General features: G+C 41.6%; 1 protein-coding gene across 6 annotated transcripts in view; it reads left to right on the top strand.

Annotated features, from left to right (window-relative positions):
* The window catches only part of SLC24A3 (solute carrier family 24 member 3), a 514808-nt gene that overhangs the window by 31534 nt on the left and 468406 nt on the right, over positions 1-14868 (top strand). The window contains exon 1 of one of the 6 annotated variants that reach the window (XM_033185490.1): positions 2644-2730. The exons of the other annotated variants lie outside the window; for them this stretch is intronic. The gene's annotated coding sequence lies outside the window, so the exon portion shown is untranslated. Of the gene's footprint in view, positions 1-2643; positions 2731-14868 lie in introns of those variants that run through there. 6 annotated transcript variants of the gene reach the window in all.

Here is a 14868-nt window from a genome sequence, read left to right as displayed (position 1 = left end):
CTCTTTAAAATATGTAAGCAATAGTAAAAGTTTCTTTTTTATTTGTGGTGCTTTATGTCTGTTTGTATGATATTAAATTTTAGGTAGGGCTTTTACTCTCCAAATAACTTTAAGAGTTACTGAAATTTTCCCACATGATTTCCTGAGACCTGTATTAATGATTAGAAAGTGTGATTTATAAGATTGATGTATATTATTTGTAAGATACTGGGGATATGAATAACATTGGAATAATGAATCTGTGACCAGAATATAATAGCTCAAACAACACAGAAGTTTTCAAAGCACAACTGTTATGGGGTGGGCTGTGGGAGGTGAGGGAATAGGACACATTCAGAAACATCTAGATAGTTTCGGAACTGCAACTTCCTCAAAATAACGAATTTCTTCATGCATCATTTTTGAATCTCTGAGAACTTTTAGAGTGATTTAATGGAAGTTAACATTTTTCCTAGTTCAGAAGGACCCCAAAGGGTAGATACCTCTATCTTGTCTGCCTTTCTAAAGTTTATCCTGAAAAGATGTACAGGAGAACATGGAAAGGAGTAGGTAATTCGTGACAGAATTGAACTTGCATAGCTTCTTCTGGTGTAATGTGGAAATAGTTCTTCTTGACCTTTCTGCAGCCTTTGACATTGTAGACTCAGCTCTCATGCTGGAAACCTATGCCTCATTTCCTTAACCCCTCTTACAGTCTCTGTTTCTCATCTGCTAGGGCCGCTTCCTATGTCTTTCTCTGGCTCTTTCTTGTTTCCTCCCCTTGGTTCCGAGGACATAGCCCCAGGCACCACGTTCCTCTTTCCCCAGAGCCTTCCCCAAGAACTGAATCCCCATGTGGAAAATTAGTCCCCACCTTGATTCAGATGACTGTGACCTTCATTCTGCTCCCCAGCTTGATTCCAGTATTCCCCATGACCACTGGAGGTTCCCATCTGAATGTTCTTACACTCAATACTCAGAGAAGCTGAAATGTAGATAATCAAATATCCTCCAATGAAATATAGCTCCCTTTTAAATGTATTCTGTCATCCAACTGTTTGACCATTACCAAACATTGTCAATTCTTTCTTCTCCATCTCTCTCCTATCTGACCTTTCCACTTGTTCCATTGTCAGGCCGTAATCCAGGCCTTTATCCCTTCATCAAGGGGTCATCCTAATAGTTTCTGCATTCATCTTGATTCAATAAGCATTCCTTTAGTGACTTATGAGTAGATGCTGTGAGCCGGGCGCTGACCCACCTGGTAGGGCTACAGTGCCAAGAAGATGCTGGGAAGACAGATATCCATTAGATACTCATACTGTTAAGCATCTAATCATAAACTGCAATAAGTGTTAGAAAGAAGGTGTGGTGAGAACATGCAGTGGGCAACTGGACATTAGCCTCTAGGGCCAGACACAACATCTGAGTATTGGGAGAACCTACTCCCGATGGTTACATGGGTTCTTTTCTATTTCCTAGGTGTCTCGGCTGGTTTGAGCAATAAAGGGAAAGAGTAAAAGAGAGAGAAATTTAAAGCTGGGTGTCCGATGGAGACATCACATGTTGGCAGGATCTGTGATGTTCCCAGAGTTGTAAAACCAGGAAGTTTTTATTAGTGATTTTCAAAGGGGGAAGGAGTGCATGAATAGGGTGTGTGTCACAGAGATCACATACTTCACAAGGTAATAAAATATCACAAAGCAAGTGGAGGCAGGGCAAGATCACAGGACCACAGGATGGGGCAAAATTAAAATTGCTAATGAAGTTTTGGGCACTCACTGTCATTGATAACATCTTATCAGGAAACAGGGTTTGAGAGCAGCCAACCTATCTGACCAAAATTTATTAGGCGGGAATTTTCCTCATCCTAATAAGCCTGGGAGAGCTACAGGAGACTGGGGTGACCATAAAAGATGGCATGCCTTGAGGGGGCCATCTATAAACCTACCCTCAGGGTGCATTCTCTTTCTCAGGGATGTTCCTTGCTGAGAAAAAGAATTCAGCAATATTTCTCCTATTTGCTTTTGAAAGAGGAGAAATATGGCTCTGTTCCGTCCAGCTCACCGGTGGCCAGAAGTCTTATCTCTGATGTTCCCCTGAACATTGCTGTTATCCTCTTCTTTTTTCAAGAGGCCCAAATTTCATATTGTTCAAACACACATGCTCTACAAACAATTTGTGCAGTTCATGCAATCCTCACAGGGTCCTGAGGCGACGTTCATCCTCCTCAGCTTATGAAGAAGATGATGGGATTAAGAGATTAAAGTAAAGACAGGCATAGGAAATCACAAGGGTATTGACTGGGGAAGTGATAAGTGTCTGTGAAATGTTCACAATTTATGTTCAGAGATTACAGTAAAGACAGGTGTAAGAAATTATAAAAGCATTAATTTGGGGAACTAATAAATGTCCATGACATCTTCACAATTTATGTTCTTCTGCTGCGGCTTCAGCCGGTCCCTTCGTTCGGGGTCCCTGAATTCCCGCAACATCTGAGGAATGAAGAGGCGTGACATACATCAAGGCGAGGTGGAGGGGAGAATTTACTAGGCAAAGGCCCAGCAGTGGTCAAGTCTATGGGGTGGTTAGAGGCATGGCACGTCAGAGAGACTGAGCATGAAAGGCCTGTTGCTAGAGTGAGGTGAGGAGGGGCGGAGCAACACTGGAGGAGTTGGGGTAGGAGAAGGAGGCAGCAGGCCAGCAATGTGAAGTTGCAGTAGGAATTCAGGTGTCTACCTCAGGGCAGAGGTGAGTCTTTGAAGAGTTTAAGCAGGAAGGGAATGACACCATCAGGTAAGCCTTTTCTGAAGGTCATTGTGACTGCTTTGTGATGTCCAATAGACAAGATAACCTGAAAATCCTCCTGATCCAAAGCAACAGGAAATTCTGGATAATATCACAGCAGAGCTGAACTTAGAAGCAGGTGAAAGATATCCTTGGAGATGTAAATAAAGAGGAAGCTGAATACCCAAGGATCATGTTGTCACTCACTACTGCATCTCCCCTGGTGGCATTTGCCCATCTCAGTAAACAAGAGATGTCTCTTTTAATGACTGCACAGGGACAGAAGACAAGGCTGGGGGTGTAAGTGGGTTGGGGAATTGGATCTGTGACCCTGCCAAGAAAGAGGAGGCTTTTGATGAGTAAACGGGACTGTACGGTAAATCCACTTCCCACAAAATAAAATGCTAGAAAGTTTGTCTCTTTTGATCTGGGCTCTAGGTGGGGCTGGGGGAGTCTTCTTTAAAAATATGTTATTGTGGACTTGCCCCAAGTGGATTTGGAGTTCTTTACACTGCTTTCATGGTCCTGGAAACCTCATACCAAGAAATTAACATATTATAGTAATGGGTTTCACACTGGTCATCACCATAGGATTCCTAAAAGAAGAATGGAAATTTTCTCTGAAACTGTCAGTAGAAATAAACTCTAAGTAACTTCAAATAGTAATATTCATATATATTTATATAAAAGATATTTTAAGTATTTCAGACTGTATAAAGCAATAATGACTACATAAGTATGATCAATTTAAGTTGGTGATCAGAATTATAACATTTTAAGTCCTTGTATTTTTGAAGAAGAGAGTCCATATAGAGTGAAATTTAATTTTATTAAATGAAATGTGTATGTTAAAATTAATGGGGAGTTACTAAGATAATACATTCACAACACAAAGGCACAAATGGTTGAAAATAAAAGAATGGAAAAATATGTAGTAGGCAAACACTAACTAAAAGACACCATTGGATTAGGTTGGATATTACTATCCAATAAAGTAGATTTAAGAGCAAAACATTATTATTTGAGACAATTTTAATGCTAATGGTAATTTTAATGGTAAATGGTATAGTTTGCTGGGAAGATAAAACAATTTAAAACTTCTAAACATTTAGTAACATAGTCTCAATGTGCTAAAATAAAAAAAAACTTCACCAGAAACTGAAGATATAAGGAGAAACAAGAAATTTTTAAAAATGACAAATTTATAATCAGACTGAGAGATTTTAATACAATTTTTTGGTAACTAAAAGATCAAATAATAAAAATATTAAGGTATAGAAGATTTGAACAATGGTTTGATTTGATGCACATATATAGAACTTTACTCTCAGCAATATAGCATAATATTTTTCAAAATATATAAGCAGTAAGACAGGTATAAGAATTCACCTTGTACCTGGCCATAACTCAAGTCTCAAAAAATGTCATTAAATTGGCCAGGTGCAGTGGCTCACACCTGTTATCCCAACACTTTGGGAGGCCGAGGCGGGTGGATCACGAGGTCAAGAGATCGAGACCATCCTGGCTAATCACAGTGAAACTCCGTCTCTATAAAAAATACAAAAAATTAACCGGGACTGGTGGCGGGTGCTTGTAGTAGTCCCAGCTACTTGGGAGGCTGAGGCAGGAGAATGGCGTGAACCTGGGAGGCGAAGCTTGCAGTGAGCCGAGATCACACCACTGCACTCCAGCCTGGGCGACAGTCTCAAAAAAAAAAAAAAAAAAAAAGCAGTCACTGAATCAACATCACATCACACCAGTTAAATTATTTGAGTCCAGAGAGACATTTATAGCCTTATGTTGCATATTGTATATATCATCTTCTGCTTTATTATATCACAATAAAGGAAGACTAAAATTAAATACACTAATTGTTCAGTGTGATAAGTTAGAAGGAAGAATAATAAACCTAAACAAATTGGAAGGAAGGAAATAATATATATGAGTAGAATCAATGAAATAGACAACAGCTATTATCAGGAGAATGGTCAAAACTGAAGTTTTGTTCGTTATGAAGAACAATAAAATACACAGAGTCTTTGACAAGCTTGATCAGCAAAAATGACTAATGTTAGGCACAAAAAGGAGGAGGACATAGGTACAACTATAGCAGAGATTATTAAAAAGATAAAGTGACTCTTACCAACATATTAGGCAACTCAGATGAGACTGACAATTTTTCTAGAAAAATATAACAACATGACTGAATAAGAAATCCAAAATATGGAGAGATGTATAACACGAAAAATTTTGATCGGTAGTTTAAAATATGTTTATTTAAATCTATAGTGTAATTTATCTCGTAAACAGTTAAAGAAAAAAGAACAGGATTATTTCAATAGATGCAGAAAAATATCTTTAAAATTTGAACCTATTATTTGCCTCTTCGTTTATCTCTATCTCTATCTCTGTCTCTGTCTCTATCTCTATCTCTATCTCTGTCTCTGTATCTTGTTGTCTGCAAAGCAGGGTTAGTAGGGAGTAAAGAGTATTTATCAAAACCTGAAAGTAAATATAATTATCAATTAAGAAGTAATAAAAGCATTTCCTTTAAAATCAGGAATAGACAAGAGTGATCATTATCATCCCTTTTAATCAATATTTTATTTGTGGTTATAATCAGTGTAATAAGTCAAAAAAGGAAGTTAAAAGCATCTCAACATAAGAAGTATATTTGTTTATAAATATGTTTTTTAAATAAAAAAGAGAATATAAATTCAATTAGTAGAGTTAGAAACAAAAATCAGTTTCATATGTCCACATCAGTCGTGAATAGAAAAGTACATAGCATTTAGAAAGCAGGGCCAATGACCCCTCTGGGCTCTCTGATGGCTCAGTGGGGCATTGCCTGGTGAGTGAGCCTTCCTCTTTAGGTACAGAAACAATTCTGTGTGCACCTTATGCCCACCCTCCTACCTACCTTCGCCAAAGTTACTTGCAACCCCAGTTGCTTTGCATAATTTTTTTTTGACTAAAAGAAAATTATGGAGAAAAAAATTTAACTCCAATTTCTGAAATGTCTTCAGCTCTTTTTAGTGATCTATGACTTTCTCAGAAAACTCTTTAGGAGGAAAGGGTGTAATCCTGAGGTAATAATGTTGTGGATAAAAGTATGAGGCTCATAGCCACTGAAATGCTCATTTCTAGAGGGAGAAGACAGTTCCCAATTCTCTCCGGTTTGGTAGCCAACAATCACGTGTAGCTGATGGAGCAACTTGAAATGTGGAACTGACATTTGCTATAGGTATAAATATTCATCAGATTTTGAAGACTTAGTAGAAAAGAATGTGACTATTTCCTTATTAATTTTATATTGAGAATGTGCTGCATTGATATTTTTGATATATTGGGTTAATTAAAATTTACTACACTTAATTTCTTTTAGAAAACTTCTAACATGTGAACACTAGAAAATTTAAAGTTACATACGTGGTTTGCTTTTTAGACATTTTATTTCTACTTGATGACACTGTTGTAGGTCCTCCAATTCCTAATTGTGTGGTTTGGGGTTAGTGCTTAATTTTTTCTCAGCCTCAGTTTTCTCCTTTGTAAATAAGTGTGATAAGTGTGTCCTCTACCTTAGATGGTTGAGAGTATTCCATGGAGAAACCCATCCTTTAAAAGACAACTTGCTAAATGGTAAAGTTTTATAAAACCTACATAGGTTTGTTGTTTCTTATTTTTCAGTCCATTTTTGTTCCACAGCATGACACAGTTCCAGAAATAGAAAAAAAGGAGGAGGGGGGGTTGGCGGGGAGTAGAGAAAATCTACCGCGTTGCTGGCACGTTGCCTCTTTGTTGGAGCCAGGCATCAGAACCAACCTCTAGGCAAGGTTTTGCCATTTGTCTTCCTTACTAGCTTCTACTTTCAAAGAGAATTCTGTGTGCCCCATGTCCCGTTCATCATGCTGCAGTAGTACAGAATTGTAAATATTACCATGTAAGCTGCAACTATGCAATATGATCTAAATAATTTATTTAAAAAATTATGATGGTTTTGTAAACTTTAGCATTTTTTTCTCAAATCATTAAAAACTCTTCGTATTGGTTATGAAGCATAGTAAAATGGAAAGTAGTAAAACTAATATTTAGTCAGTACATTTAACAGAACATTAGAAATGTTGACATGGAGAAAAGGAAACCCTAGTACCCTTTTGGTGGAAATGTAAATTAATACAACCATTATGGAAAACAGTATGGAGGTTCCTCAGAAAACTAAAAGTAGAGTTACTATATGATCCAGCAACTCCACTTCTGGGTATACATCCAAAGACTTTGAAATTGGTATGTTGAAGGGATGTATCCCCATTCCCCTGCCTGTTGCAGCACTATTCGCAATAGCCATGATATGGAAGCAACCGAAGCATCCATCAACAGATGAATGGATAAAGAGAAGGTGGTGTGTATACACAATGGAGTACTGTTCAGACTTGAAAGACGATGTCAGTTGTGACAACATGGATGAACCTAGAGGATACTGTGCTAAGTGAAATGAGCCAGGCACAGAAAAACAAATACCGCTTGATCTCGTATGTGGAATCTAAAATAACCAGACACGTAGAAGCAGGGAACAGAATAATGGTTTCCAGAGGCTGGGGAGTGGAAGGAATGGGCAGATGTTGGTCCAAGGATATGAAGCTTCAGTTGGACAGGAGGAATAAATGATGTGTTTGAGATAATGAATATGTCAATTAGCTTGATCCAATCATTCCACATTGTAGAGGTAGATCACAGCATCACTTTGTATCTCACAAATAGATCCAATTATAATTTGTCAATGTCCAGTTGAAAAGCCATTATAGTTTTGAGAAACAAAGTATTTTATTTATTTGTGAAACAAACTTACCAAGAGTGGTTTGAACAGTGCTTATGATGTGGAGCGAGTATCTTTCCTAAGCCCTGGCAAGCATCCATACTCCTTTCTAAGTTTGGCTCAGCTTCCAACATCTTATCTTCTGTGCTCTCCATGTCATGAAATATCTTCAAGCATTTCTTTAAGACATCCTCCTTTTCCTCAAGACTACTTTCTTCATTTGTGTTAAGTTTGTCTTGACTAATTCCTGTGACTCCAAATCTAGAGTGTCTGTACCTCAGGAGTGTCAACATCCCCAGGGTCAGCTGCTTCTTCTCTAGCTCCATTTATGTTCCATTCACATTTCATTTCCAGCATGAACATGTTTCACTTCTTTGCTTCACTTTCATCTCATCTTGTTGGCTAGTTGTTTCTTTTGGTCATCTATCTTTGTAAAATGGGTTTATCCCCGGGAGACAGGAAGGCAACACAACTTCACGATTTGCTATCTGTTGGCAGACTGAGTAACTGATGCACAGTGACCCCTGGTGACTCACTTTGAAAAAAAATCAGCGTATTAGTCATGGATCATGGTGCACATGTTAATTGCATGCTGATTTGCGGACTGAAGCATTGGGGCGAAATTTACACTTTTAGCAATTACTCACAGTTAATATACCGTCCTGACTGAAACTTGGACAGTGTTATTGGGGCACTAAATTAATGCCTATCAGAACTATGCCAAGTGAAGACTGCCTATGCTCAGCATGTTCAGAAAGTTGTTCCTTGGAGGAATCTTTGTCTCTTGTCTTTTGAGTGATCTGAAAGACCATCTTTCCTATTTGCAGTCCTCACATGCTGTCTTCTGAGTATTCCAAGTGTGCAGAGGAGATGTGCAGGGGTCGGCAGTCATTCAGTCATTCAACAGCCATGTGTACAGTGTCCATGCTGTGCTGAGTTCAGTGCTGGGTGCTGGCATATTTGCTGGCAATTTCCAGTGCCTTAAATTGCTGTCATTTTTGGCTTTTGGCAGCTAACTTTCCAGCATATTTTCTAAACCACTGCTTATACAATTTGCACAAGGTTTTAGAGTTACTTCTTACTTGCACAAATTTCCACTATCTTGATTGCTGGGATGCACATACTGTCAGGAGCATCAGGTTCCTCCGGTTGGGATACAGTCTCCGTCCTGGCATGCCAAATGGGACAGTCACTTTTCTAAACAGAACAATCAGCTAATGGACAGAGTCTAAACTTGCATAGTTGCTGGTTAATTATTCAAAGCATGTTTCAGTAAAGCCAGTCCCATTTCTCAGCATCTTCTTTCTTCAGTGTTTTTAATTGACCTGAGAATTACCATACTCTGAAGGGTATGTTAGAGTTTATTTAGAATCAGATGTCTTTGCCTGGAGCATTAAATTCCACTGAAAAACTACTTCAACCAGAAGAGAGGTATGGCCAGAGAGAGAGGTTCATAGTCTTAGAGCTTTTAAAAAATTTTTTAATCCTTTTGAGATTCTTTGCCATTAAATGTATTAAGTAGTTTTGGCAAATAATGTGTTTGCTTAAGAAATCCAAAACACTTTTTATAAGGCAGCTCCCTGGCTCCCACTGGTGAAGGGAACCAAACGTTTATGGATCTGGGAGTGTGCCAGGGACTTTCACATATCATCTGCAGTCCTCATAATGGCCTTATAGGATGGAAATTGTTATCTGCATTTTCACAGCTGAGGAAACTGAGGCCTACACAGGTAAATTAAGATGCCCAAGGTCTTACTTCTGTTTGATGTTAGAGCTGAATTTTGACTTTTTAGTTTGTCCGATCCCAAAATCGTTATACTTTTCCATATATAAGTGATTGAAAATGCCTGACGTGCCGATCACCACTCTTCTATCCTGGTACCGTTACAGACATCACTAATTGATAACCTAAGTATTCACCCTGCCTTTTGTCATGCTGCTGCCCATGAACGCTGCTCAGAATGGAAAACCCAGCTCACCCTCTGAATGGAAGATAATGTAAGCAAAGAGATTTTAGAGTAGACTGATGCTGGTGGGCAGCTTTTAGGCCAGTGTAGCCATTCACTGCCGTTGGATTCAAGGTGCCCCTCCTTCATACTGGCATTTTCTTATGCCCTCTATTTCTATATTAGGGATAGTAAGAGAGCACTAAAGCATTCGCTGTGGAAGAAGCCACAGACAGGGAAGAAAAGTAAGAACTTATTAATTTAAATTCTGTCTGTTTCGCCAGTGTCTTGGTTTGGGTTCCCCTAGAAGCACACATTCAGACAAGGACTTGGGTGCAAGGAGGTGCCCTGAGAAGCACAAGAGAGAGAATGAGGTAATGAAACAGAGTGAGGGGAAGGGCTGATAAAGGTGCATTCTTAGGCAGAACACTGCAGGGGACAACGAGGGCCCAGCCCTAGCTGGGGTCTCAGAGAGTCTGTGGAATAGGCCTCAGAATTGTCCCACAAGAGGGGCAAGAAAGCCAGGGTATTGATCTGCAGGTTGAGGGTTGCCTACATCCCTCCTCTCTCCTGGAATTAAATCTTATCTACCTCTCAGTTTGTCTGTGCTGGTCCTGCAGAAAGCCCTCCAGGAGGAGCTGGGAGACTCCAGCCCTAGAGTTGAGGAGCTATCATCAGGACGCTGCACCAGGGCAGCAGGGGTCCCCAAGGGGGCATAAGGGGGCTCCTGCAGTGTCTGTGTGCTCTCTAGCTGGCTCTGTTGGGTAACTTTCTCTGATGGTGAGCAGAGTTAAGTTGATCCCACTATCGTAACTTTAGAAAGTCGCTGAGATTCTGTATATCCTGAATGCCATCTAATGGGATATATAGACCACAGAAGGCCTTTCTTTGTGGCCCGGCTACATTCTCAGTGGTTTCAGCCCAGCAGCCTGGATTTGAAATTTATGGTGGTGGTTGATTCCACCAGACAACACAGAGTGTTATGTGTAGCTCCTAGTAAATTCCTTGTTATCTTTTACAACCATCTCAGGCAAATATTGTTCCTCTTGACACAGTGGGCCATGTTAGCCAGAGCAAATGTTACCCCCAGACAACCGTGAATTGAAGATGAAAGAGGTGTTGCGGCCAAAATAACTAGCTTGGAAATGGAGCCAAACAGTCTTTCAACAGCAGAAGGGGCAGATAGGAGGCAGGGTGAACTCAGACAACCTTTGTGCTGAAGAGACCCTTTGCTGTGTGAGGGTCCAAGCAGTTGCTGGTAGCAAAATCTTTGCCACCAAGGCTTGGAGTAAGAGAAAAAATCATGGTGGTGACAGAGTAACAATATACTTGTGGTCATAGGCGCTAATTAACACAGACAGATGACTTTAATCATTGCTGTCATCTGTTGCAATCAGCTAGCTGACAGAGGGGTTCAGTTTCATCTTTTCCAATAAGTGAATATTCAAAGCTTTTTCTCTTTTCTCTCTTCTTTCAGCTTAAAAAAAAAAGCCTAAAATTGGAATGGACGGGGGGTGCCTGTTCCAGAAACCCCTTGCAATTGCCCTTCAGTCGTCTTGGTATATTCATTTGTGTGTGACTTTGTCTCACTGGATTGTGTAAACTAGGCAAAGAATAACTCCGCAGATCTTACTCAACAACTCCCGTGATATAAACTTGTTGGGATCCTCCAGTGGAGCCTCCAGTATGGGGGAGGGGTCAGCATGTTTAGAGTGAATGGGTCACTGGCCCTGTACTAAATTCTAAAGAGACACACAGAAGAGGTGGTGCTTGATTTCACAATCTCATGGTAGAACTTTGGGTACGTTTAGATTTATGTAATTATGCAATGGGTGCTTCGCCTGTTGGAGTGAAGCAAGGTCATGTGGCAACTTGTGGAGCAATTCTTGGATGCTTGGGCTTCCCACGGGCTTAGGCAATCCTGCTGCTCCTAAGTGCCCCCAGGCAACAGACAGGATGGTATCATTTATAGAAGGCATCCAGCTTTGGACCCATGGTCTCATCTGCTGATCCCTATAAGAGTAGGTACAGGAGGGGACAGACTTAAAGCCTAACATGTGCCAGGGTGCTGGCACATCCTGGAAATTTCAACAAGGGAGTGCAAATGACCTGCCATGCTTGGTTGCAGGAGTCTGTCATTTTCAGGGCATTTTCGCTTCAAGAGAGGCATGAAATTGTTTTAGACTCTGGGGACTGATGAAGGTATGCGCAGCACAGGTTCATGTTGCCCTTGCCAGGCGTTACCCCTGTTCCTCTCAGGGGCTGAGCTCTTCTGAGCTTTCAAGTTGGAATCCTCTAGACTTCCTGAACCCTTTCCATGTTGTATTTGCTTCTGACATTTGCTTCTCGGATTGTTTCCTGGTTAATTCTGAATCATCAGCATCTTTGCCTGTAGGATCCACATCTGTACACCCTCCGTGGTCTTCTGAGGTCTTGGCATGGGTTGACCAGTGAGGGGCTGTGTAAAGTCACCCCATTGTTACCTGTGTCCTCACAGGTTTCCCATAGACTCTTCTCATGTTGCATGAGAACCTGTTGTGGGCCTAACCCAGTCTGTCAGGAAAAGGAGAGAAGGGAAGTGCAAGGAATAGTCCTGTCCTTAAAGAGCTTCTGGAGGAGATGGAGAAAGGAGGCATTCACATGTGAGATGAAAACACCATAGCAAGACATGATAAGCTTGATAGGCCTGATGAGCCAGGCCACACCGTCTTCTTCCATAGCCCAGTCCAGTGTGCATGTTCCATGTCTGAATCAGAGGACCCAGTGGGAGACAGTAGGGAATAGTGGAGCCCGTGGTGAGCACAAAGGAGGTTTTCCTGTCCAACATGGGATAGACGTTCCCCTCAGGGCTTACATGGCATGAACTCTGGCCATGTTGCCAGGTCTTCTGGTTTTTAAGAGAAACTGTACATTTGGCTTTTTATATGAAATCGGGGATCTTTTATAGCATTGTATGAACAAACTAAGCATGCCTGTGCCCATCTTCATCCAGACTATAGCCTCTGGGCTGTGCCATCCTAGTGTGCTCCCACAGAGTGACATTGCCCAGGCAGCCTGATGTCCATCTACCGCCAGCTGGATCCCAGAGTCTGGCTGCATTTGTGAGGTCACCTCACACGGTCCAGGGGTTCCCTCACAGGCCTCGGGCTCCACTGAATGTTCGGTGAATAGAGGCTGGGGAGGGGAGCTCATCGGCCGGGAAGCAACCTCCCCATGCTCACTATGTTGCTTGCCACCTCAAGCGAAGATTTCTGAGGCTGCATTTCAGGCACAGATTTCTGAGGCTGCGCTCAGGTTGGGTAGGCACGTTTTGGTGACAAAAGCAGTGAGTCCACGTGTTGTAGAGTCTGCCATTCCTCAGCAACAAACTCAGCAGCTTTCCTTCCAATTTAATAAATCCAGACCCTTGTGGCTTGTATAACATGCATGATGACAAGTAATGATAACTCACGAACCAAAGGAAGAAAACTTTTTTTGTCTTTCTGACTCATGCCTGTAGTGTGGGAAATCTGGTCAGGGTGGCCACACATGTTCCCTGGAGCTGGAAGGCGAGATTCCAGAGGACACACAGCATGGGCTGGGAGGTCTTTTGCTTCCACTGAGGAAGAGGAGACTTCACAGGGAAGGGTTTCCTGGAGTTCCAGGTTTCTCCAGGGCAGCATGGTGGTCAGGAACCTGCATCCTAGAGCCAGATTGTCTGGGTTGAAATGCTGGCTGCACCACTTACTAGCTCTGTGACCTTGAGAAAGTTATGTAAACTCTGTGCCATACTTCTTTCATCTTTAAATGCAGGTAATAATACCTCTCACACAGCGTTGTTAGGACTAAAGCTACTTCCATTACTATATACGAAAGGAAGCATGCATCTGCCTTGCCCTTTCCCAGAAGTAGTAAATGCTTTTGATCCACTGGGTGGGGATCCATGTGGCAATGTTATTTATAAGGGATAGAAGTTCATTGACTGTCATTACTCAACAGACCTCATCTACACAGGCGTGTTTGTATGTCATCTCCAGGGCAACCCTGCATAGCAGGAGATGTATGTATTATTCCTCTGCCAAGGGGCCCCAGGGGAGTTGAGTGGCTTGTCATGGTGACCCATCAGTTTAACTCTTGCTGCCTGTCAATGGTGGCTACCGCTGAGAATTCCCTCCCCAATAGGATGGAAAGGTGCTCTCTTTAGCATGATTGTGGCTGGGCTGCCCCAATGCTTGTCCCACTGGGCCTGCGCCCTGGTTGAAAATCAAAGATGATTAAGATTTGGAGTGTTTTGAGAGAGAAGCGTAGACTTCTATGGATGTCTGTTTAGCCAGATGGATTTCCATCTTTGTCCTCTCTAGGTGGCCCAAAGATGGGTGAGAAGGAAGCATGGTGCCCCTGGATGGTCCCAGGAATGCTTGGGTTCAAGCTCAGATGGAGCCATTGACTGGCATGTGGCCTTGGGCAAGTCATTGTCCTTCCAGTGCCATACTTAGTTTCTTAAAAAGAGATGGACTAGATCTATGCTGTCCAGTACTGGAGCCACGAGCCGCAAGTGGCAACCGAGCACTTGAAGTGTCACTTGCTAGATGAGATGTGCTGTGAGTATAAAATGCACAGTGGCTTTTGAGGGCTTAGTACAAAAAAGAATGAAAAATACCTCATTAGTAATTTTTTATTGGCCAAGTGCAGTGGTTCATGCCTATAATCCTAGCACTTTAAGAGCCCAACGAGGGAGGATTACTTGAGGCCAGAAGTTTGAGACATCCTGAGCAACCTAGTGAGACCCCATCTGTACAAAAAATAAAAATAAGAATTAGCTGGGCATGGTGGCACATGCCTGTAGTCCTACCTACTTGGGAGGCTAAGGCTGGAGGATCGCTTGAGCCCAGCAGTTCCAGGCTGCAGTGACCTATGATGGTGGTACTGCACTCCAGCCTGGGGGATAGAATGAGACCCTGTCTCTAATAATAATAAGAAGAAGAAGAAGAAGAATTTTTTACCTACACAATAGCAATGGAAAGGAATGGAGCACCAATGCTTGCTATAACACGGATGAGTCTTGAAAACATTATGCTGAATTCATAAGCAATTCAGCAAAGACCACATACTGTATAATTCCATTCATATGATGTGTTCAGAACAGGCAGCTCCATAGAGACAGAAAGCAGTTTCATGGTTGCTTGGGGCTGGGCAAGAGGGTAACAGGGAGTGGCTGCTAATGGATGCAAAGTGTCTTCTTGGGGTGATGAATATATTCTAAAATTAGATGATGGTGATGGTTACACAACTCTGTAAATACATGAAAAACCATTTAATTGTACGCTCCACCTGGGTGAATTTTTATGGTACTAGCTTGTTGTT

This window comes from Trachypithecus francoisi, unplaced genomic scaffold, assembly GCF_009764315.1.
Source record: "Trachypithecus francoisi isolate TF-2019V2 unplaced genomic scaffold, Tfra_2.0 Lachesis_group21, whole genome shotgun sequence".
NCBI classification, from domain to species: domain Eukaryota; kingdom Metazoa; phylum Chordata; class Mammalia; order Primates; family Cercopithecidae; genus Trachypithecus; species Trachypithecus francoisi.
The sequence above is the reverse complement of the archived record's forward strand: the minus strand, read 5'-3'. Positions and strand labels throughout refer to the sequence as shown.